General features: G+C 39.6%; 1 protein-coding gene across 2 annotated transcripts in view; it reads right to left on the bottom strand.

The window, feature by feature from the left end:
* HTR1E (5-hydroxytryptamine receptor 1E) overlaps nucleotides 1-24,143 on the bottom strand; it is a 57,790-nt gene extending 33,647 nt beyond the window's left edge. Inside the window, exon 1 of one of the 2 annotated variants that reach the window (XR_005126879.1) lies at nucleotides 23,846-24,020. The gene's annotated coding sequence lies outside the window, so the exon portion shown is untranslated. Of the gene's footprint in view, nucleotides 1-23,845 lie in introns of both variants that reach the window. The other variant, XM_037520059.2, reaches the window with a different exon arrangement.
* Between the last annotated feature and the right edge of the window lie 1,177 nt (nucleotides 24,144-25,320).

Genomic DNA, 25,320 nt, shown 5'->3' with positions numbered 1-25,320 from the left:
GAGTATGTGTGAAGTCTAGTAGGGCAGAAGGCCTCTATTCTGGTGTTACATTAGAACCACCTGGGAAACCTTTACAAAATGCTGATGACTGGAGCCTATCCCAGAACCATTAAATCTGACAGTGATTTACAAAAGTTAAAGAACTTCCTAGACGATGAATTCAATGTGCAATCAAGTCTGAGAACCCCTGTACTAAGAATTCAAATGTTTTCTGCTGAGAGTCTGTAAGAATTACTCAAGTGGGAATCATTCCATGCCAGGGAGGGGACCTCATTGTCAAACAGGAAGCAGTATTGTGGAGGGTGAGAAGACTGAGAATTGCATCAGTGGTTAGCTCTGGTCACATTGTGCATAAAAACTGAGCATTGAGCGTATGCCCCAGGGGTGACGGAGGAGCCTTCTAAACAGCTCCCGTGAAAAAGGTAGGAAGACCAGGATGCTCAGTCCCTCAAGTCAGAACTTGTCTGGAAGGCTGCTCATGGGGCATGGAGTGGGTTCTGTGATGGAGAACTTGGCCTACTGAAGTAAAGGAAATGAGGCAGAAGCTGATATTAATTGAGTAGATTTTGTTCTGAACCATCAGCCTGAATAACACAATCTGGGAGTAGATGAAGCACAGCAAATTTGGAGAATATGTCTATACTGATGGTCTTTATTTTTTATTTTTGATTTTTGATGTTCTTTTAAAGGCACTGTATTGTTTCATTATTAATTTTAAATTATCAGTGATAATTTTATGTGAAAGTTAGCCTATAAATAATTTCTCATAATTGCAGGGCACTACAAAATAAGGATACTAAAATTAATAAACATTAGTTATTTTTAAAGGTTTATTTTACTGATGTTTCATTCAGTTCTTCAGCACTGCGAATCATTATTTTAAGAGAATTTGTAAAGATATTTTAAAGACTTGTTCAAATTGTAAATTGTTGCTGCTGTGAAGAGATGTCAATGTAGTTAGGTGCGATCACAGCATAGGCTCATTTAACTTAGATAAATCCAACTACTCATGGCTGGAAAAAATGTAGAGACAGAGGAGGGAAGAAATAATTTAAATACTACAAATGATTCTGCTGTATCACTAAAGGAGTATGTAACTTTCTGTCACATTTTCCTTCTGTTCACATGGAGAGCTTGTTTCTGCATTGACTGTGATTCTTGTTCATTGCTTAGGCTACTTACTTGTGCATATTTATTACTGAACATAATTATAACATAAAACTATTCATATATTCATCATAAGCATGGTAACTTATGGGCAACATGCAGGTTTTACAAATAAATATAAATATATTTGATTTTTGTCATTTAAGTTATACAACCTACCCTATTCTCTAAGATATAATTTTATTCCTACAGATGACTATATGATTTTCTTCATAGTAACATGATGGTTTGATTTTTATAACTGAGGGCTGGGTGTTGTCAGGAAGCCTGCCCTCATGTGCATTGCCCAGTGTGTCTCCTCTGTACTCTATAGTACCCAGTGCACTTCTAGAGCTTTCTAGAATTGTGTCCTCAATTGTACCATAATTTTTGCTTGTCTGTTTGTTGTACCCCTAAGACTATGAAAGTCTTGAAAAGAGTCTGTTCATTGTGTTTTCAGTGCAGGATAGTTTTTTGGCATATAGTACGTGATCAGCAAGTATTTACAGGATGAATGATTATATCAATTTCTTCTTGTCTATGTCTGACTAGTTTCAGGCAGCTGGTTGACACTGAATTGCACTCAATCCCTGCTGTTTTTGACCAATGTAAGTTTAGGCAAATATTTTTTGATTATCTTCTTTATGTGCTCAAGAGTTGGAACCACACAACCACATTTTATAAACTCTTCACTATTCATCAAGAAATTCTTCTTAATGTGCAAACAAAATCTCATCTACTTTATTGTCCCCTTCTTCCTTTCACTTTGTCCATTCACTATGAACAAGTGAAACGTAGATAGGGAAATGCTCTCAGGAAGGCAATTCTTACTTACAAAATTAGCTTTGGGAACTAAAGACTATACAGGCACAGGGTATAGGTTGTTGATTTATTTTTTCTGCATTTTTGCCTTCAGCCTTAGTAGAGTTTTGGTGGTGATGGTACCCTCCCATGTAGCTGTATCATGTTCAAGCATCTGTTTTCCTGCATGTTTTTCAGTATCCACAGGCATTTGGTGTGTAGGACTGAGCCATGTACCCAGAGTGCACCTCAGAGAGGGAGCAGATAAAACTCCTGGGGCCTGCAGGGGACAGGGGACATTCTCACCTTCCATGGATAGGTACCATGGACACCTCTTTCACATTTAATTTGTCTCCACTTGTAATTCCAGGCACTCACATCACATTCTTCAATTTTTTAGCAGTGCTAACATTTCCCTTGATGCCAATCATGAGCACGCATGCCTGGAGCCTGATCTAGTGCCACAAATTCATGCATTTGTTATTTGTCTTCCCTGCTGTGGGTGTCAGCCAATAACTTTACTGTGATGGTCGAGGTACATAGGTAGCCGTGATTTATGGGAACCTGGAGTAATTAGAGGAATCAGATTTAAAAGGATTACTCAGATGAAGCTCTGCAAAGAAGATGAATTTAGACTAAGTTAAAAATTGGGAAAATGCCTTCATTTCACTTGCCATCCATTTCTGGCATAAGGGTAAGGATTCACACAACACTGCATATATTTATGTGTGCACACATATATCTGTATCTGTATGTGTGTACATTACAAAACCCAAGAGCAATCTGAAGGTGCTCAAAGGCATGACCTCATTCCTCCTAGCCTGCACGGCACGCTGCTTCTGCTTCTTCACTCGGAGTCAGAGCTTCTTAACAGCCATAGAGACACCTCTGGCTAACAATACACTCTGACGCACTTGGCAGAGAGAGCATGGAAGTGAATCATTAAATCCACTGATAAGGAGGAGAAAATTAATTAGAATAACCAGATGCTCAGGAAAGGAGTAATAAAATTTTACCCTGAATTTGGGCAAATTAAACTCATATAATTGATTTTGGTCACATTTTAGTCTCAATCAAGTAGAATGGGAGAGAATGGGAAAGAGTTAAAGTCTGGTAGAATGATAAACTTAGAAAAAGTATTCTCTTTTATTTCACACATGATCTCACATTTGGTAATTTAGCATTATAATTAGGTCTGACTTTTAATTGTAAAGGCATGAAGAGAGGATTTTATAACACATGAAAAAAACCATTTGACTTCCATAGCAACAAGAAATTTTCTGAATCAAGTGAGCAGCAAGAATATTAAAAAAGAAGAATTGACTCCCCAAATATTGGAAGCTTTTGGAAACCAAAATATTAAGGAATATAATGGTATTTGGATATATGACCAGGCTCTCGTGAGAGTCCTTATTTTCACTTTTATCATTGGCACAGCATTATGTTCTACTTATAGTTAGATAAATACACTGCATGTGTGTAAAGCAATTTCAGAACCTGATTTCTGACTCATCGTGAGGAAAAATAAATATTTTTTAATACGGGTTTTCCATTACTTGAGTGGTAGAAGTAAAACTAATAGCAACAGTAGTGTATAATGAAGGCAAACAAGGTCAGCATTAGGCATTAGGAGAGGGGTCAGAGGCAATTACAACCAGTGGAGTGTCTGAGACTAGAAAGTCCAGGAAACTGTAGCATTGGGTGGGAGTCAGAGAGGAAACTGAGGCTTGAAGAGCAACTTCAAGTTGCCAGAGAGGTGTTAAAACCTACCCTGATTCTGTTCCTCTGACACTTAGTCCAGCCTTTTTTCCACTAACCCCTGGCTTCCTGGATGGTTGTCCCTCATCAACTCTTCTCATCACCTGCACCTCAATAGATCTTGATGGAACACCTGGTGCCCGAGTTGAGTCATAAAGAGAATTTAACGGGTGGAGGTTGCCAGCTGAAATAATGTGAACCCAAAATATCAGCTTTTCAAACTTGCCCGCTGAGCCTTTTTCTGATTCGTCTGGATGAGTTTCAGCGTACCGCTTAAGTATGTTTGTTTAGACAGGCTGCCTTTCACATTACTTAACTGTAAATTGGCTTCCTTACTAGCGCTCAAGAACATAATGATGCAAGGGTGAAGTGTCACTGCAGACAAAACTGGGGGTTCTGAGCTCCTCAGTCTCTACCCACAGCTTTAGCTCAGCACTTAACTGAGATGGGGCTACGGAGCTTGGGCTTCCTTTGCTGAGTTTGCCCCCCCCCCATCTTTGCTGAGTTTGGCCCCCCCATCTTCAGATTCTCTTTCTCATCATTGCATAATAGAGGGTGAAAAGCTGTTCTAAATCTGCCAGGCAGGGACATAAAACTTGCCCTATCATCCTTACACGCTTCTAATCTTTTTACCACAGGACTCTCTTCCCTACCTGTATCTGCTGAAGTTCAGTCATCCTGCCTGTGATCATTAATTAGACCATGCTACCCTGATATTTGGCCAAACTCTAGTTCAGATCTGGTTGATGGTTCTGTGAAGATTCTTTTTTGATTCGATTAATAGTTACATTAGTAGGCTTTGAGAAAAGCAGATCATCCTTTTAATGAAGGTGGGCCTCATTCAATCAGTTGAAAGTCTTAAGACAAAAAAGACTGATGTCCTCTGGGAACTCTGCCAGCAGACGTGCCTCTGGGCTCAAGCTGAAACATCACTTCCTCCCTGGGTCCTATCCTGCTGTTGACATATGGATTTTAGACTTGTCAACCCCTACAATAGCACAAGCCAAATTCTTAAAATCTCTATATCTCTATCTCTACAAATATTTGTTTATTTGTAGTAGGATCAACATCTATCTATTAAAGATATATATTCTAAGGGAAAAAAGAAATCTTGATCTTTACTCAGACGCTTTATTGTTAGCAGTGGGTATTTATATGGTAATTCTGAAACTACATTGGATGTATCACAAGACAGAACAAATGAGCAAATATATTATAGTTGTAAACAAGGCTTCTTACTGTGAAGGAAATAGGGGATGGTGAAAAAGAAACGTAGGGTAGTTCATCTGATAGGAAACATTAATACAAACTTGTAATTTCAAACTGTTGTATTAAGTCTATTCACAAAGGAGGCCAAGAAACTATGAACCTTTAGTAAGTATAATTAGGCCCAAATTATGGTTTCTAGTTATCACTCTTCATTAATAGAAACCAGTTATGCTTGGAAAAATGGGTAATTCCACATTGGTATAGAGGAAGTCCAAGATGAACCCATAATACCTTGTGACTTGAAATAGTGCTTTCTACATTATATGATACATATATATGCCCACACATGTCACACACTTATGGACATGTGTCACGCAGTTATGAATGTGCATAATGTATTTTTCTTTATCCATTTGTGTAAACATACACATATATGGAAAGAGAGCGAGGAGAGAAGATTCTTTTTTCTGCTTCAGAGAGTGTTGACCTCCTCTAGTGTATTTTCATTTCAGTTTTTGTATTCTTCAGTTCTGGGACAGCAATTTAGTACTTTTTGAAAACATGCACACTGGGGAGTGTAGGGTGAATCTTTCTGGTTTTTTTATATATACACCAAGGAGGAGAAGGAAGTCACAGAATAAAGTCAGTTATCTTATTGAGTGAAGCAGAGCAAGAACTGTATGACCAGAGGGATACAGAGAGCCTGAGTAAACCAGAAATCTCTTGGGCTCTGCTAGTTTTATAATTTTCAGTTCTGGCTGCTGTGATGTCTGGCTATACATATTTTCTTTGACTTCTTTGAAATATCACCTGCTGGAAACTGCAAAAACGTTCATAATATTTTGCAGTTTCTTCCAACAAGAGGTAGCTCTGTTTTCCCAAAGCTTGAATTTGGGCTTATAGAACATGGTAGAAATGGAATAGTGAGTTTTGAGTCTGGGTCTCAAGAGCTTTGCAGCTTCGTCCATTGGTCTTTTTGGAATCCTGTGAACACTAACGAAGACACTTAGTTTAGTATCCTGGATGTCCAGAACCACATGGCCCAGCCCTTCTGCACCATCTGCTTCCTGTATACTAGCTGACAGTCTGCCAACACACCAGAAATATAAGAACATACTAGGCTTGCGACTGATCTTCCAGTTGTGTGTAGCTGCATGAGTGATCTCAGCAGAGCCAGCTGAGCTGGACCAGGCCAGAAAACTACTTATCCAATCTCCAAAACTGAGTTAATGAAGTGTGCTGTTTTATATCATTAAGTTCTGGGGTCATTTATTACTCAGTAAAAGCTAACTGATGCAGCCCTGTATTCTAACAAACTCCCCCAACAATTTTTTTCCCCTAAGCTAGCTCGAAGTTTGTGATTATATATCTGTTTGCTTTTACTTGGAACCAAAAAGTCTTGACTAAGATAAATATTATCGATAGAGAAGGCTACAATTAACAGGCTAGAGAGAGAATGTGGAACTGATTGGCTGAGTTACTCACGGCTGCATGTATTAAGAATTCCCTCATTTGCATTGTGTCGTAGTGAAGCAGGTTTGATTAAACAAGGAACCCACCCAACACCAATAGATGCTCACAAAATGTTTATCCTACTCTTGTTCTTGTAATCCTTGTTTCATGGGATACAGTGTATTCTCTTGTCTGTTAACTAAGATGTGGTGCTGCAGTGAAGATTTTTGCTTCTTGTGTATTTTTCTAAGTGGAACTGTTAGTGGTTCTGTTCATTTCCTAATTTCTCCATCTAACCTTTGATTGCAGGATGAAAAGGAATGTTGTTTGAACAAAGTGGAGTCTGATCTAGAGGGAAATGGAATCATTTAGTTTAGAGGGATGACATTTTCTGTTTTAGTGACTAGATATGACTGATTGGAGTTTCTTCTTTTAGGAAGAGGATGGGGAACAATGTAGTTAAATGAATAAAGGTTAAATTGTAACTTATACAACTTAGTAGCAAACAAACTACTCAAACAATCTGATTAAAAATGCATAGAACATCTGAAGAGACATTTTTTCAAAGACATGAATAGAAGGGTGTACACCACCACTAATCAGGGAAATGTAAATCACAATGATATCACCTCACATCTGTGAGAATGATGAGTATCAAAAAGATAGGAAATAACAAATGTGAGGATGTGGAGAAAAAAGGGACTTTTGTGCACTGTTGATGGGAATGTAAATTGATGCAGTCACTAGGGAAAACAGCATGGAGATTTCTCAAAAAATTAAAAATAGAACTATCATATGATCCAGCAATTCCACCTCTAGGTATTTATCCACAGAAAATGAAAACACAAATTCAAAAAGATATAGCAGCGTTATTTACAATAGTCAAGATAATGGAAGCAACCTTTGTGTCAGCTAATGGATGAGTAATAAAGAAAGTGTGACATACACACACACACACACACACACGTAGGTATATTACCCAGCTATTAAAAAAAAGTGGGAAATCTTGCTATTTTCCACAAAAGCAATGGTCCTTGTGGGCATTTTGCAAAGTGAATTAAGCCATACAGAAAAAAGGTAAATACTATATGATTTTATTTATATGTGAACAAAACAAAACAAAACAAAATGCCAAGCTCACAGATACTGAGAAGAGATTGGTGTTGCCTGAAGCAGTGGTAGGGGGTTGCCAGAAATAGTTGAAGGAGGTTAAAATGTACCAACTCCCAGATATATAATATTTAAGTCACGAGGATGTAATATACAACATGGTAACTATAGTTAATAGTAGTGGCCACTGTATTTGAAAGATGCTAAGAGTGTAAATCTTAAAAGTTTTCATCATAAGAAAAGAGTTTTGTAGCTATGATGGTGGTAGCTGTTAATTAGAGCTGTTGTAATGATCATTTCACAATACATATCAATATCAAATCATTAGATTGTACCCCTGAAACTAATATAATGCTGTCAATTATATCTTACATAAAAAATAATGTATGACCTCTTAATAAATGGGAAGGCAGGGGTGTGTGTGTGTGTGTGAGAGAGAGAGAATGTGTGTGCCAGTGTGCATGTGTTTTATGTGATAATCAAAAGGATAAATAGATAACTTTTTAGGGATATCACTATAATACTTAACCTCTTTTTTTTCTGCATACTATTCCTTCTGCTAGAACTAGCTTTCCAGCAACTGTGCTTGAATTCCATAATCTCAGACCCTGGCTATTGTTGACTGGGGCAGGGGTAGACACCCAACTATTAGTCAATCAGTCTCTTTTTTTAAAAGACTGGAACTGTGAGTGAGAGATGCTTCTTGATTAGCTCAGTGAGTTGTTTGAACCTGGATAGCTAAGCAAAGACCCATGGAACACCTGCGTTTGGCCACACACATGCAGAAACATCAGAAGCCAATCCAGAGATAGGAGGAAGGGGAGGGGGTGGGTTAAGAAGAAGAGAGACATACATACTAGGTTCCAGGTGTCCTAGTAGTTAGTTTTGACTCTTGGTTTCCACCAAATATCCCAGATTTTCCAATAATTTCCCTTCCCTTGATTAAGCTAATTTGAAATGGAATCTTTTACTTATAATCAAGAAAATCTCAACTAAGAAAAATTCACACAATGAAGAGACAATTATTATGAGTCTCTCAACAACTGCATGAAAGAATATTTGCCAAACGCGTGGTTGTATCTAATTTCTATATTGTTTTTCTGGCACATATGCCAGTATTCAAACGGGGGACAAAAATATTGTGTGTTACTTAAAATTCCACATATTAGATGAAAACCACTTTTCAATCTTGCATTTTACATTTCAATAGACATATCTGTTATTTTTCCCCATCGAATTGAGTTTTGAATATATCCTTCATCAATGTACAATTCATTTTTGGAAAATGAGTACATAAACTAGTTAACATATAAACAAGTGTTGTAAGAAGAGCCTTCTCATCAGTGTAAAATGTCAAATGTGCTTAACAACTAATGTTCTTCTATTCTATTTTTTTCCAGGAGTTCCGTAGTTCATAAATCAATGCAGCTATAGTTATCAACATAAGGAAAGGCACTAATTTTAAAAGTTGCATCTTTCAAAGGAAAAACTTCTCAATTTACATTTAATGATGATATGTGAAGGCTTTCAGAAGTTTAGTTTGAAAGTAATGCTATTTAAATTAATTTCTTACTTTAGAGTCCAGGTGAAAACATTTAAAAGCTCTCTGTGAAAAGAAAAACATAAATATTTCTGAGGCTAAGTTGGCAAAGTACAAAGTCAAGGGCTGAAGGAGATGCTCAGGTTACCTTGATTAGCGTAGACACCTAGATAGTGCTCCCAACAACCAGACCACCAAAATAATTGGGAGTGAATCGCCTGTATTATTTGTCTTCATTAACCAAGGCAGTCCTTGAATTGGTTACTGTGTTATTAACATCATGAAGTCCTTTGATTCTTTTTTTTTTTAAAGATTTATTTTTATTTATTTATACAAGCACTGGGTACAGTCAGAAGCGCGGGAGGGTGAGAGAATTCACCAGAGCCAGAGTGGGGAGCAGAGCAGGCAGAAGGACCAAAGTACACTGCTGAGGGGAGCAGGGGCAGCAGGAGAGGTCTGCGCGCCATGTGGGACCCTCCTCCGGTGGCCGGGGAGCAGCCGGGGATCGAACTGGCGCTGCAAAGGCTGCAGGCAGCTTCACAACCCAGCGCTTAACCGCTGCACCACCGGGGAGGCCCAGTCCTTTGATTCTTATAAGGATTCATCATGGAATCTCAAAGAATGTCAATAATATTATTGAAGTTGTCTGATGAGGAAAGTTCTGCAATGAGCCAGTGATGCCTCCTCCCCAAAATGAGTGCTGAAAAATCTGAACAGTAGATGAATGAAAATTATGAATAGATGAAACTTGCTGTATTACCTGAAAGCACCCTTGGGGAATGGCTGCACCTCGATATCACCATGGAAGGACAGACTTGAAAAAATTCTCCCAACCTCAACACTCTTAGAGGTCTGTGGTTTACCTTAACACCTACAGGTACCACCAAAGCATTTTAAAACTGAAAACCATTTTGTACAAATCTGATACAATTTACTCATAAAGATGATAAAACTGAGGCCCAAAATCTTTGATAACCTTCCCATGATTGCAAAGATAACCAGCAAAACTTTAGAACTAATAATAACACAGCTCTCATATTTTTGAGTGTTTGATATGCAGTAGATGCTATGCTAAGAGCACTGTATATATTTTTTCATTTTGATTCAGATAATCCCATGGGTTTTGTATTATCATCATGCTTGCATGATATTATTACTATCATTTTACAGAAGAGGAAGTTTGATAGAGTACCTTGCTCACTGCAGGCAGCCTAGCAGTGGCAGGGCAGTATTTGAACTCTGATCTGATGGTTCCAAAGCCTCAGGCTATGGGCCTGCCCACTGCACTATCATTCCTCCACATTCTGCAACCCTATCAGAATTTTATAAGGCTTTAAGAGAAGCTCTATACCCAAAGAAGAGTTTATACTTTAATAACTGGAAATCCAGTTACCTGAAAATAATTTTTTAGTACTAGACCTAAAAAGGCAGCCTGGACTTAAATAGTATGGCATTAAACACTAGGTAACATGTACTTTTTCCAGTAGAAGAGAAGGATTTTGTTATAATTCAGGGTAATGACCTGCCTTTTAATATTTAGCAATGGTGATGAATTTGAATAGAATACTCTTATTTAGAAAATATTTTATTCACTGTGCATTTAGGTATTAGACTAATTCTCGGTGGAAAAATTCAGCAGGCAATTGTGTATTCATTTGCCATATGCCATGTTTTCTCTGAGCCAGACATGATGAAATCTGATTTACATTTGGGAGAGACCAGCTGCCTTCTACAGCAAACACGCTCGCTCAGTGCTTGGTAGGTAACGGGAGCCTCCTAATAGAGCTGAATGGGTCAAGTACCCTGCAGAGCAATTGGTTTAGTAGGAAGGTATATTTTATTATGAAAATAAAAAGCTGAGAAGGGTACCAATTATTTCTTTTCCACCCATTTATAATAGAAATGACAATAGTGCATCTTAATTTTAATTAAAATTTAATAAATTTAATAATAATGTAATTACTTTTATTATAATAAAATATATTCAATTATAGGTCACAATAACCTACAGTCTTAACAGTAGGTTCCAGTCACCTGTTTTGTAGATTCTGGGCTTCCCTCAATTTTTTTTGACAGAAATATTCGATACTGGACAGAAAATTCTCAAAGCTTAATGCTAAAATCTCTGTTATAAAGAAGATGATATTAAATTAACTTTTGAGAAGGTGCACTGATTAGAGAGGAAGGAAGGCATAAGTTTGAATGTTAGGTTGGCCAATAAATCTCTGCCAATAAATCTCAGCAAAATAGGTCATTTAGGGCCTCCCAGGTGGCGCAGCGGTTGAGCGCTGGGTTGCGAAGCTGCCCGCGGCCTCTGCAGCACCGGTTCGATCCCCGGCTGCTCCCCGGCCACCTGAGGAGGGTCCCACATGGCGCGCAGACCTCTCCTGCCGCCCGCTGCTCCCCTCAGCAGTGTACTTCGGTCCCTCTGCCTGCTCTGCTCCCTGCTCTGGCTCTGGTGAATTCTCTCACCCTCCCGCACTTCTGACTGTACCCAGTGCATGTATAAACAAACAAGCAAACAAACAAACAAATAAATAAATAAAAAAAAAAAAAATAGGTCATTTATCTTCCTGCATTTCTCTGTCTTCCTTCAAAATGACAGCAGCAGCAGCAGGGACACACGAAGTGCAGGACACTTTTTAATGCACTTTTAAAATATTAACTAATTTAACTCTTAAAAAAAACCTATGAATTAAGTGTCAGCATTCTCTTCATTTTATAAGTCAGGAAGTCAAGGTAGGGAAGGTTCACATCTTGCCCTCAGTTACACAGTGAGTGAGAAATATAGGGGTTTGTTCCAGAATCTATCCAGCACAATTCATCATGTTATGGAGTATGTACTTACACTAACTTGTCCACAACTCATCTTATCCACAACTTATCTTACCTTATCCACAACTCAGCAACTGAGGGCATAAGCTCTCAGGATTAGTGAAAACTTTTTCAAACACAAATGACAGAAATCCTTTTAAATTGATTTATGCAAAAAAGGGAATTTGGAGTATTTCTCTATTTCTTCTTTCTGCCATGTAAGGGTTTACCCTAGGAGGCTCTCCCTTCAGTCCCAAGTTTACTACATTCTCCAATCTCTGAAGCCATTATAGCTATAATGCCTCGATGGCACATGTAACCCTATGAACTGAGTTTCATTGATTCTGATTGGTCAGTCCTAGCTCACAGCCACCCTGAACCAATCACAGTGCCTGAGAGAACTGATACCTCTGATCTGCAGAGGTCTCACATAACTCTTGGAGCAAATGTGTATTCAGTCTGACCTGAGCTACACACACTGAGAGTGGGCTCCTCAAGAAGAACCAGGGTGCTGTTCCCAAAGAATGGGGGTAGATGGTGGGGAGGCAAAAAATGACAAATGGCCAAACTGATTAGATTGTTTCTCAGCAATTTCCAGCAGGAAAAGTTTATATATTTTTGCCAAAGGAGGGAGAGGAAGGGGATAAGATAAGGCTATGGGGTATATATAAATCTTACCACACTAAAATTATCAAACCTCATTTCCTCCTAGTGACTTCAAGACCTCATTTACAGAGAACTTGTATTGAAATAATATGAATAGTAAGGAGAAATATCTGTTAAAAAATTCCTTTAACACTATAATTTTATAGTATTAAAAAAAAACTGGTGACAACCTGGAAGCCCAATAATGATGGTTAAATAAGTAATGCTATATCCATACAACAGAATACTATATACTTATTAGCAGTGGTATACTTAAAGAATATTTATTGTATGTGAAGGTATTGAATGTATAATGTTTATTGGGGAAAAAGAAGATACAAGAAATACATAGTATGCTTCTAATTTTATTAAAAAATAAAGATCTATTTTCTACCTATGGAAAGGAAAAACACTACAGGCAGAAGTATGTAACAATAGTGCATCTTAATTTAATTAAAATTCAATAAATTTAACAATAATATAATTACTTTTATTATAATAAAATATATTCAATTATAGGTCACAATAACCTACAGTCTTTTTTTTTTTTTAAGATTTATTTATTTATTTATACAAGCACTGGGTACAGTCAGAAGCACAGGAGGGTGAGAGAATTCACCAGAGCCAGAGAGGAGAGCAAAGCAGGCAGACTGACGAGGTACACTGCTGAGGGGAGCAGCGGGCAGCAGGAGAGGTCTGCGCGCCATGGGGGACCCTCGCCCAGCAGCCGGGAATCGAACCGGTGCTGCAGAGGCTGTGGGCAGCTTCGCAACCAGCGCTCAACCGCTGCACCACCGGCTAGGCCCAATAACCTACAGTATTAACAGTAGGTTCCAGTCACCTGTTTTGTGGAGCAGCTATCTTTTGGTGGTCAGGTTTTAAATAATTTTAATTATCTTTGAATATTTTTTGATATTCCCATATATTCTATAATGAATATGTAATACATTTATAATCAGGGGAAAACACCTTACATGAGTTGAATGGAGGAGTTTGAACTTTACTTGTTTTGCACCTGCTAACTTTGTGTCACTGTACAGTGAGAAAAGAAATGTAGATAACACAAGAATCAAACATAAATACTCTCTAAGATAGCCAAGAGTTTGTAATATTTGTTTACTTCAAAAGGTTGTTTTGTGAATTCTTTCTTTATTAACTATAAGGTTTGATTATATCTTAAAAAATATTTATACAGGCGTGCCCAATTCTAGAGTACTTAATATGATATCAGAAAATTCAAGCTAATTTGATAAAAACAACTATTTATTATATAAAAATATTAATTAAATAATATCATATGCCTTACAAAATTCCACTAAATATTTGAAAACCTTCTTTATGCATTTGAATTGTGCATCAATTTCCAAAATTGTGCACTCTGTTTTCAGGGAGTATATCTAATGTGCAAAGCAAATTAAAACTAAACCATATAAGAAATGCAACTCAAAATCACAATGAGATACAATCTCACACCTGTGAGAATGACCCAAGTAAAAAAGATCAAGTTGGTGAAGGTGAGGAGGAAAAGTCACCCTCACTGTGGTGATACAGCAATTTCTCTTCCTGGTATCTACCCAAAGAATATAAAGATATGAATTCAAACGAATACATGAACTTCTATATTCATTGCAACACTATTTGTAATAGCCAAGTTATGGAAATATCCTAAGTACCCAAAGACTAATGTGTGGATTAAGATGTGGTATAAATGCACAATGGAATACTACTCAGTTATTAAAAAAATCTTGCCATGTGTGACAAAATGGATGGAACTGGAGGAGATTATGCTAAGTGAAATATGTCAGAAGAAGAAAGACAAAGACCAGATGGTTCCACTCATATGTGGAATATAAAGAAACAAAGGAATAGACAAAACCAAACCTAGAAGTCTGACTATACATTTGAGGCTACCAGCAAGGGAGGGTGGGAGGAAGGGTGCAAAGGGGGACGAGGGTCTAATGGACTATGTGGATGATTATGGGTGTTTCAGTTGGGCATGGTGTGGAAACATACATCTGAAGAGGTGTGATCCTATACCTCCAAATCATATATAGCATTGTATACCAATGTTATCTCAATAAAAATAATACAGTTAAAAAAGGATGAAACCATACAAATTTATCTTAAAAATTGAGAGTAGTTGTATTGAATGCATAATTTAAAATACAACTGATAAAAATCACACTTGTTTAGTTCAACTGTAAGCAAAACACCAAGGGACAATAGCTGAAATATATAAACATCTTTATCATTGTTGTCATCACTATCATTTCCACACCATATAGATTTCAGCATAATTATATATACATACATATGTATATGTATACATACTATCTCAGTTTATCCAAGTGGATTTGTTATTATCATCACTCTAGTAAGACAACTAAGGCATTGAACAAATAAATGTTTTTTCAAGGTTACACTCAGAACAAGTTATAGAATTCAGATCTCTTAATTCTTGGCTTGTTATTCTTATATCACCACCTGCAATTTGGAACTAGATTCTCAACATTGATAAAAACCAATAAAATCTTCATTTCTCATGAATATTTACATTTTATAAATCATTTTCACATAGATTGTCTAATCCCAGCCTAACAACAGTACTATGAGCAGTTGACATTGAATTGAGACATTATTAAGCACATATTATGTTGAGAAAGGGCTTAAGAAGGACCTTTATGATCCATTCCTCCTGATATTCACACCCTTGGGTACGCATGGGCTGAAACTAGTTAGTTGTCTCCAGTGAATGGGATATGGCAGAAGTAATGGGATGTCATTTCTTTCTTTCTTTCTTTTTTTTTTTAAAGATTTATTTATTTATTTATACAAGCACTGGGTACAGTCAGAAGAGCAGGAGAGTGAGAGAATTCACCAGAGCCAGAGCGGGGAGCAGACCAGGCAGACTGATGAAATACACTGCTGAGGGGAGCAGCGGGCGGCAGGCGAGGTCTGCAGGCCATGTGGGACCCTCTCTGGGGCCGGGGATTGAACCGGTGCTACAGAGGCTGTGGGCAGCTTCGCAGGCCAGTGCTCAACCGCTGCGCCACCAGGGAGGCCCTGGGATGTCATTTCTGAATTAGGCTACCAAAAAATCTTGGAATCTCACACTCTCAGTTCTTGTTTTGGGAAAGGAACCTCAGAGAAGTAGGTTGGGCTGATAACCCTACGGGGAGATCCAGGTGCCTAAGAGCTGAAGTCTCCAGGCAACAATTAGGCTTGTCAATAGCTACATGAGTTAGGAAGCATATCTTGTCCCAATTGAGTCTTGGGATGTTTGTAGTCCTGGTTGACACTTTGGTTGAAGCCCTGTGAGAAATCTGAGCCAGAAAACCCAAAAAAGCAGCCAGATTCCCAACCCATGAGGTAAAAAAAAGTGTCTTAAGCCACTAGGTTTATTGTTATGCAGCAATAAAAAAAACTAACATATATTTTTAATCTTCATAATAGCCCTGTGAGAGAGTACTATTATGCCAGCCCTAGATAGCAAATGAGGAAGTTAAAGTTAAAAAAGTGAAGTACTTTTCCCAAAATCAAGCAGTTAACAAGTGGCAGAGCTGGGATTTGAAACTTGCTTGCCCAACAGCAGAGGTTGGGCCCCATACTAAATTGGCCTCTAGGAGGAAGACAAGATTAAGTTTCTCTTAACACAGGTGATAAGACAAAGGATGAATTCCAACAGTACATTTTTGATTTGAGAAACTTCCTTAAAAGGAGGCTGAGGTAGGCAGCGCAGGTGTGATTGTCCTATTTGTCCTGATGGCAAACCATGCAGCTCACACATGCAGTAGGTGGGGAGTTAGCCCAGGACTGCTCACTCTAAGGCTCAACTTTTTGAATCCTCACCCCTAAAGTCATAACATATTTTTTAAACAGGCTACCAATACTATGTCTGTTAATACACTAGCAGTAATGTGCAGCAATCACAATAACAGTAAGAGCGACCCATGCATTATTAATTAACTGCATGCTAATGGTATGTAAGTCTGAGAAAAAGGTACCAGTACACTCAAAGCAATGTGAGAGACTATCTAAAAGTCAGTGGCATGGCCGATTATCTTTTTGGTATAAGGGTAAGATTTGCCAAGGGTGGTGGAAGAGAATCACTCCATCTGCATCAAAGGAACATTGTCTTGGCTACTAATGACATTTTAAATTTATTCACTAGAGTTTTCCTAACAGAAAATCATATAAGCCTTAAATAATAATAGAGCTACTGGTCTATTTATACTGCTAATTTATACTTAAATTTTTATATAAGTGTATATTTTTCTAATTTTTATTGAGGTAACATTAGTTTATAGAGCTGTATGGGTTTCTGATGTACAGCTTCTCAACTGAGTGACTATGTATCACTGCGTGCCCACCATCGAATGTCCAGTCACCACATGTTACCAACCTACCTACCCACTCTATTCCCTCTGCTCTCCTTCTGCTCTGGTAACCATCATTCTATTGCCAGTCAGTGACAATACTTAAAAAGCTATGCTTCTTTTATGATGATGTTTTTTCATGCACTAAACTTATTCCTGAAAGGAAATTAAACTGTAGGAAAACAAAATAAATAGCACCCAGGAATTGGAGCTGGCATAGATGCAGAATAGAAAGGGTATCATAATTCTCTCTTTCTGGGCCATAAAGAACTTCGTGGAATTGTTCCTGGTAGGAATTTACTAAATATAGAGTGGGAAGGCTAGGACCTGCAGTTCCAGCATAGTAGGCAAAGACGGAATGAATCATGAGGTCAGAGGCAGCATAGGGGTTGCTATCTGATGTGAAAGTCAGGTTGCCCCAGGAGAATCTGCAGGGAGAGGTTCTTCAAAATGGCAGATATGAGCCAGCCTCTTGTCAAAAAGTGTACAACATAACATTCGTTTGCAGAATACTATGTTACTGAGTCGAAGAGGTAGAGATATTAAGGAACAGTTTTTCTGTTATATTTCAATCTTAACACAGGTCCAGTTTGAAGGAGGAGTTAAGGCAAACATTAAATACAAGTATCACCATTAACACACCCATATACTAATACACCCACATGCACACACACCCATAGTGCCTTTGTGATATTCTAAGAAGTTCCTACTGAAAACAGTTGACAATACATCCTCTCTACCTTTTTAAGTTCTGCATCAGGGGGCCATGTATGTTTACAGGGATTCTTGCTTCCCATCCACTTTGAGTGCTCAAGTGATATATTTACTTGCTAAAATGGCAGGGAGGAAAGATTAAAGGCAAAATGGTCAATTATTCACAACAATTCATAACTTTTCAGTGGCTTAGAAACGAAGGTCTAATGAAATCAGCAAATGCAGCTCTCACAGTTGGAAGGAGCATGGACAGTTATCTAGTTTAATTTTCTGTAGTTGAAGTCCATATTTTAAAAAATGTCCTGAGATGGATATAGACTCTCCCCTCACCCCCAGTAAAGAGGTTGGAGCCCTGCTTGAGATTGGGTCAGGATAGCTTTCTAGGGGTGTCCACAGATGATTTATGTCCTCAGATGGTGAGAGCTGCCTTCCATAACTGTGGGGCACCCCACTCAGTGTCTGAGGAAGGCAGGGGTTGGAAAGTCCAAACATTTTGGATTTACTAAGGACAATGCTGATCTTTTTAGTTCAGACTCCTCATGAGCACATTTTGCTGCCCAACTTCTCCCTGTTCTGTTTGCTCCTTCTCCTGTTTTCTTCCCTCTCTCTGGTGTGGGTCCCAAGTGTGCTCCCTAGTAAACATCCTGCACAATAAACCCCATCTCAGAATCCATTCTTACAGCAACCGATCTGTGACATGCCCCCAAGGACATCACATTTCCCAGGATGCAGAGCACACACCTTACAGGCAGTCAAGTTGCATTTTCAGAAAGTGTTGGGCACTTCTTTCTTGAAGTAATGAAATCTACCTCTCTACATGTTTTCTTAACTGGTCTATCTCCCTGGACCCAGGAGAACAAGACGAGGTCCTCCACCTTCTACCTATTTCCGTTCATGCCCTGAATCTTGTCTTGCGTTTAAAAGGTAAAACGAGTTTTAGCTGATTCATCATCATCTCCTTTTTTGTAATTGTGCTGTTGAAGAGAGACAACCTTCATGATGCAAATGGTTCACAGGTCAACAGTTTGGGAAATATGAAGTAGTTTATATTCCTTTCTAGGAGACTCCCCATTACAGTTATAGATTTGAGGGGTGCTATTGAAGGAACAAGGGACACAGTGGGAGGCAGGAGATATGAAGCAATGTTCTGGAGTAGACACACAGATCTGGTGTCATCTTGGACAATTTTGTTAACTTGCTGAGACCTAATAAGTGTTTGTGCTCATTCTCCTGTGTCCCCAGTCTTCGTGAAAGGAAACATTATTCAGCAGGTTTAGAAACCTGGGAGCTGCCCTGAAACCCATATTTTCCTTCACTCCTTCATTCATTTTATTTCTGCATGTCATCATTTCCTTCTTCCCCTAACACAGACTTAATTCATTGCTCTCTATTTCCCTCTCTCTGTGTCTACCACTACTGCCTCAGTTTTGGTTCTCATTATGGTACCTGCTTCCCCCAGACCCATTCCTTTCCACGCCATACTGCAGCCAGAGTGAGCGCCCATAATGCCAACTGAATGATGTTGGTCAACAGCTTCAACTAACATATTGAGGTATTATTTATTATAGCACACACATGGAAACAACCCAAATCCTCCTCAATGGTAGATGGTTAAATCGTGGTACCTTTGTACAATACAATACTAAATAACAACAAAAATGAACAAGCTCCTGGTGTAACCATCCACATGAATGAATCACATAACTATGCCATTGAGCCAAATCACAAAAGAGACAATTTTGTACAATTTATGTGTCCATAAAGCTCAAAAGAGTCTATGACACCGGCAGACAGGCAGTGGTTATGTTCAGGGAGGAGGGTGAAATGACTGGCAGGGGCAGGAGAGGGAAGTTGTGTGTAGGTGATGTTCCATTTGTTATCTTAGTGGTGGTGAGTTCCATGTGTAGCTATGCCTTGAGAAAAGTTGCCTAGCTTAACACTTATCATTTGTACACTTTTCTGTATGCATCTTATTTGTAATAAGTACATTCAAAATTCCTATAATAGATTTAAAATTTAACTCTCCTCAGGAGTATGAGATAATGTCCAAATTCATAGGAACCCCTCCATGACCTGCATTTCCCAGATCACCTCTCTAGCTATTCTTGTGTGTGTTCCCTTTACTCTGAATTTTTTATTTTAGGTTGCTGAAAAGGACAGCAGGGCAGGTGGTTGGATCACAAATACAGTTTTTAAATGAATGAATGAATTGTGGAGCTGATAATAGTTAGCCTGCAGAGATTTTGTGAGCATTAAATAAGAGAATATACATGCAGTTCTTAGCACATTTCCTGGCAATCATTATACATTACTTTCTCCTCCCATCCTACAGGCCGCTGAATTGACTTATGATAACTCTAAACATTAGGGCATCGAAGTCACTTTTGAGGTGGTGTTTCCTATCAATTTCACTATCCATCTGGAGGAGTTTATTCCCAAAAGACACCCTAGCTTATCTTCAAATTCCAAGAATACAAACCTTGACCCAAATTTGACTGTCTTGGGCAAGCTGTCCCAACAAAATCCACACTTTAATGTTTAAGTTAGATGCTTCCCAAATCCCTTGGAAATATCTCCACATGCCCACTACATGATAAAAGGATAAAGAATAGTGGCAGTGAGGAAAGACATTTCATGGGATCAAGTTTTACTTTCTTTGGACACTTTAGGTAGATGGGTCATTATAAGGATCTGAGGGTTTGAGAACTGAAAGCTGCTGCTACTGTTTCTCAAAATATCATCTTCTTGCTAAAAAAATGTTTTCCTGCTCATGCCAGATCTGATAAAGACCCTCCATCTGGTCTCTACTGATAACTAGAATCCCAAGATACTACCTCCTTTTTACAACTTATAGTTTAAAATGAAATAGATGTAGAAGGATTGGGTTTTACAGCCTTTTCTAAAGGATCATGTCTTCCTAATCCCACAACTGCACATTTTGAGACAAGATCAACAGGAGAGAGTGCTGACTATGAGCCTATTGCAAGTGTCCACTGGCTATGTGTATGTTTTCACTTGGCACATCTACGAGGACTATAGCTGTGACATAAAAGCACCAAGATCTATTAGGACAAGAACCAGGTAATCCACAGTGTGCAAGATGAGAGAGAGAGAACTAAAATTGAAAAACAAGATTAGAATCAAACTATATTAGCAAAAAAATTCTCAAGGATTTTTCCAATTATTGTGATCCAGAATCCATCAAATGATTGATTGAATGATTGCTATAAAATCTGGTTCTTCATTTCTTAATCCAGAAAAAGTGAAGAGGGATACCAGCTATAAAAAAAGTAGAAGGGATGGGATACTGAAAGTTCTTTCAACCCCGGGCAGATAGATTTTGGTAAGGTGGACCCCAACCTTCAGGGACCACAATACTGGTTTCTAGAAAATGACTCAGGGAAGGGAAAACAAGAGAAGTCAGTCCTTCTAAAGAGCCAATGACCCATTTCTCCCTCTTTTTTGTTCCTTGTCCACCATTCTGTTCACCCCCTTCAATAGAGCATATTAATCCTCAGCGTTTCTCTGAAGCTAATGTTCATACAAATTTAAAGGTATAAAAATGGGGGATATGGAAAAGAAAGGAGCCTAAAGCAAAGCATGAAATGCCTAGATGCACCTGTCATGAGATGGCCTTGATAACGTATGATATGAACAATACATTCCTATTTGGCTGAAAAGTCACCTCTGGAGCATCTCCAAGCATATTTTTTAAATCTAAGTAAATCTACAGAAATAGAAGTGTATCCCATTAAAATTTTAAACTTAGGTCTTTCATTTTTAAAGGGTAGCATAGAAATAAAGTTCCAAGAAGAACCACAGAAACATGAAAAAATGACATGTGGGTAAAGGCGAAGTGTAAAAATTTGAAAAATGAGAAAATAACTTAACAAAGGAATCCACTTTCAATATGTAATGCTGGGATCTTGGTGGGGATGAGAGGTGCTGCTAGTGATGTTTCACTTCCCTCTCCAACAAACTCTCAACAAAAGGAATGGAAAGATACTTGTGTGTCACCTGGCCTAGAGAGGAGTCCTGGATTGTGTCTCTTCCTAGATACCATCTCTGAGAATCCATGACTTGGTTATTTTTCTCAAAAGAATACAAATATATTTGCCTGGTGGATGCTGACCAGGGATCGATAATAAATGGGGAGCAAAAGTTTTGAATAGATACCAGCAAGATTAACAAAGGTGACCTTACAGGGAGTTTCAAGGGAGGCTGGCTCATCATCTCAACATATGCCCAGGAAAGGGTGTGTCTCAGAAGATGGGGGAGGGGCACTTGGTCTGGGACTATGTCCAATTAAAGTAACCAGAGTCAGGGAAAAAGAATGAAAATTTGAGTTTACTATGTTTGTGATGTTGATTTCTGTGGGACTTAAAAATTGGCAGTTGGTAGATACAAATTGCCAATTTGAATACTTTTTAACATAAAAATAATATTTGAAGTCTTCATCTTTGGAAATCTTCATGGAAGGAACAATAGCCACCTAAAGGAATATTTGGGTATGCATATAGCAAGACACTAAGGACCAGAGTCGTGGTTTTATATATATATTTGGAGTTCCTTTCCAGCTGTCATTATAAGTCTCAATTTATAGCAATCTATAGCAATCCTTCTACAGCTCTTATCAAGTAATGATGACATAAAAGTTAAGTTCTACCAACAATGATGACTCAGGATTTGGATGAGTTTCTTTGTATAGCTGTCTAGTGATAAAATGCCTGGGCAAAAATACTCTCCCACCTTTATGCTCCAAAATGGTTATTGTGGGGTGCTGTGCAATTTGAGAAAGAAGGGACATAATTTGCTTTAAACACGATACACTTATGCGGCCATTTGTTTTCATAGTTGTGTAGTCTGGAGGTTAAAATTCTGAAGGGAGGAAAAAGGTAAGGCAGATATATTTTCTGTGTTTGTTAAGAGGGCCTCCAACACCTGCGCTCATTTATTTGTTGGAGTCAGGGTCATTTCATTTAATGTAGCAGGAAAACAAGTACACCAGCCAGAAAATCTGGCTCGTAATCTCTTCTTTTTATTTCAGGTCTGTATTTTCAACATGCTTTCCAAGGGAGCAGCTGCAAAGGGAGCCAGACCCCAGACCCTCTTTCTTCCTGCCCCATGTGCAGGTTAAATCAGGGACGTGGTGGTTCCCAAGTCTACCCTGGGTGGTTAAGGTTATGCATATAAGATCAAATGTGTAAACTATGGCAAATGTATGTTCTAGGGGCAATGGTGGGTTGAGAACAGGAGCATATGCTGTGTGGAGAGTGGGGGTAAACTGTAAGAAGAACAGTAAGAGAACCTGGATTATTTAGGGAAAACATCCTTCTCCCAATCCATTTTACCATCTATTTTTCCCTTCTGGCCTCAGAGATTTGCAGGAAGCAGGGAAGGAGAATGAGGAAGGTTAGAAAGAAGCACGAAGGGATGCTAATACCCTCTGCTTCATCCTTCCAACTCAAGGACAAGCAGGTTTGGGGTGAATACAAGGTCCTATCCAAAACTGGACACAGAAACACCCAAAGTGTGTGCATTTTAACAAAGCAAAACCATGTATGATGCCGTGATAGGAGCAGGAACCACGTCCATTTAGTCTCAATTCCCTGTCATGCTCTTGACTAGGGGCTAGTTTCTCACCTTGCAGTACTGGGTGGAATTAGCTCAGGATGGAACTTACTGTCTTAACTCGCACTTCCAGGCTTTATTTTATAATTTAAGAGACAGGCATCAGCCCCATCACTTCCCCACTTGGGTCTCTCCATTATTTTCTGAGGAAAGGAGCAACTGTGCAGTTCATTCTAATCAAAGGTTTTTCAATCAGCATTGGCTTTGAAATCACCTCGTCCTTCAGCAGTTCCCAGCGCGCACCCATCTCTGCGTGATTTCCACTCAAGTTTTTTTCCTCCTAGCACCCCTCCACATTTATTTTATCTGCCTCAGCGCCCCCCCCCACGACCCCCCGCCCCCGGCCCCAAGAAAGCAGGATAAGATTCTTAAACCACAGTTATACACAATATCATACTCGAGTTCACACACCTGGGGGTGGGTGGGGGGATTGTTTGATGGGGAAACGCATTATGTACAAAGAGATCCAAGAGGCAGGCACAGTGACCAGGCAACAAACCCTGTAATCTCCCTCTCGCGTGCCCCAAGCCCTCGCCACCTTTTTGTCTCAGAGTGGGCAAAAATCCGCAAGCCAGACCTTTACTCCCTCCCTTGGGGTAGGGGTGACCAGGAAAGCCGAGGTCATCCCCGCGAGGCGAGCGCCCCTCACCTTATAGACGGTGCGTGCAGCCGGTAGCCCTGGGCGACCTGGGGAGTCCCGCTGGCTCCAGAAGTCTCACTCCGAACCCGCTCCTTTTCCTCCCGAGCTGGATCAGAGCTCCGATTCTTGCACCACGAGGCTCTGGGGTGCGCGGAGCCCTGGGCGCGGTCCCCTCCAGCGTCCTTTGCCCGCACCGGTGCTCCCCGGGCTGCGGCGGGACCCAGCCCGGAGCGCCGCGCCTTGGGTAGCCGCGTGGCGCGGCGGGCGGCAGGAGCAGCGCTTGCTAAGTCTGGGCGCTCAGACTGGAAGGGGAGGCGAGAGTTAGAGCTGGTAAGAGCAGGAGGAGGAGCAGAGCAGGGGGCAGTGTGTGAAATCCACCCGCAGGCTGCAGTCACCAGGGCGCCCCTGGACGTGAAGGGCTGGGTGGGATGAGAAGGTGAGCCGAGGTGTAATGTGAGGCGTGGTGATGGAGAAGAACTGGGGGGTCGGAGCCCCGAGTTGCTTCAGGTCTTGCTTAGGCTGTAAAAGAGAAATTCTGGAACAGATGGCTCCCGGAGGGCTCTTGGTTGCAAACACTAGAGGGCAGCGCTGTCCACGGTATTAACCTGGCCTACAGGGGTGGGAGGTGTGTTCCACCTCCTGAGTTCTGGGTTGGGGGAGGCCCAGGCACAGCAGTGGCCAATTAGGCAAAGAGAGGCAGACCCCATTAACCTTCTGAGATCCACTTGCGTTAGGAGAGGAAAGGTTGTCTCTTGCTTCTCTGTGGCTTCTCCAGGCAAACCCTCTGAAGGTGAATTACTCAGCTTTTCTGGAAGGGAAAATTGCAGTCCCCATCCATAGGCTGTTTTAAGGGAAAAGTGGAGGCAAATTAGGTTGGGGAAAATAGGAAAGGGGCAGAGAGGCAAAGGAAGCAGAACAAGACAAGGTGCTGGAACTGAGAGACTTGTTGAAGGCAGGGGCTGCTCCATTTTTCTGGAGGAAAACCTTCCTAAGGGGCTTTGTGCTCTTCCTGGTGGTCCAGGAGTGTCCATCTACTGCCAGGTCATGGAGTTAACACGGGAGGGACTTCTTAGAATCCAGGCTTTGTGAAAGGAAGTTTCCTTAAGACTGTTAGTTACTTCTTGTGAGGAACTTGGGGGACTCTAAAACCTTTAAATTTGACATAGATCAATTCTCTGCTATTACAGTGGGAAAATCGTATTATTTGAACTACAAACCTAACATATGGGAAGGACAGATAGGCAACTATAAAGCAAAATAGAATATTTTATGCATTCAATATGATCTGTAGACAACCTGATAAAATATTAGAATTGAAAGGACTTTGGAAGCCTGTAGACAAGCCACGTAGCTTCCCAAAATACCTGCCTCCCTGTGCCTTTCTTGTGTGTATGGCTGAATTGAGAAGCTATTTTTCGTTTTCGTAGGTTGGCAATTCTAAAATAAATGAAAACCTTCAATTCAGAAAGCAAGCATGTGTGGCC

The sequence above is a fragment of the Talpa occidentalis genome, unplaced genomic scaffold, assembly GCF_014898055.3.
Source record: "Talpa occidentalis isolate TD23 unplaced genomic scaffold, MPIMG_talOcc4v2.1 talOcc4.2, whole genome shotgun sequence".
Lineage (NCBI taxonomy): Eukaryota > Metazoa > Chordata > Mammalia > Eulipotyphla > Talpidae > Talpa > Talpa occidentalis.
This window is presented reverse-complemented; position numbering and strand designations above follow the sequence as displayed.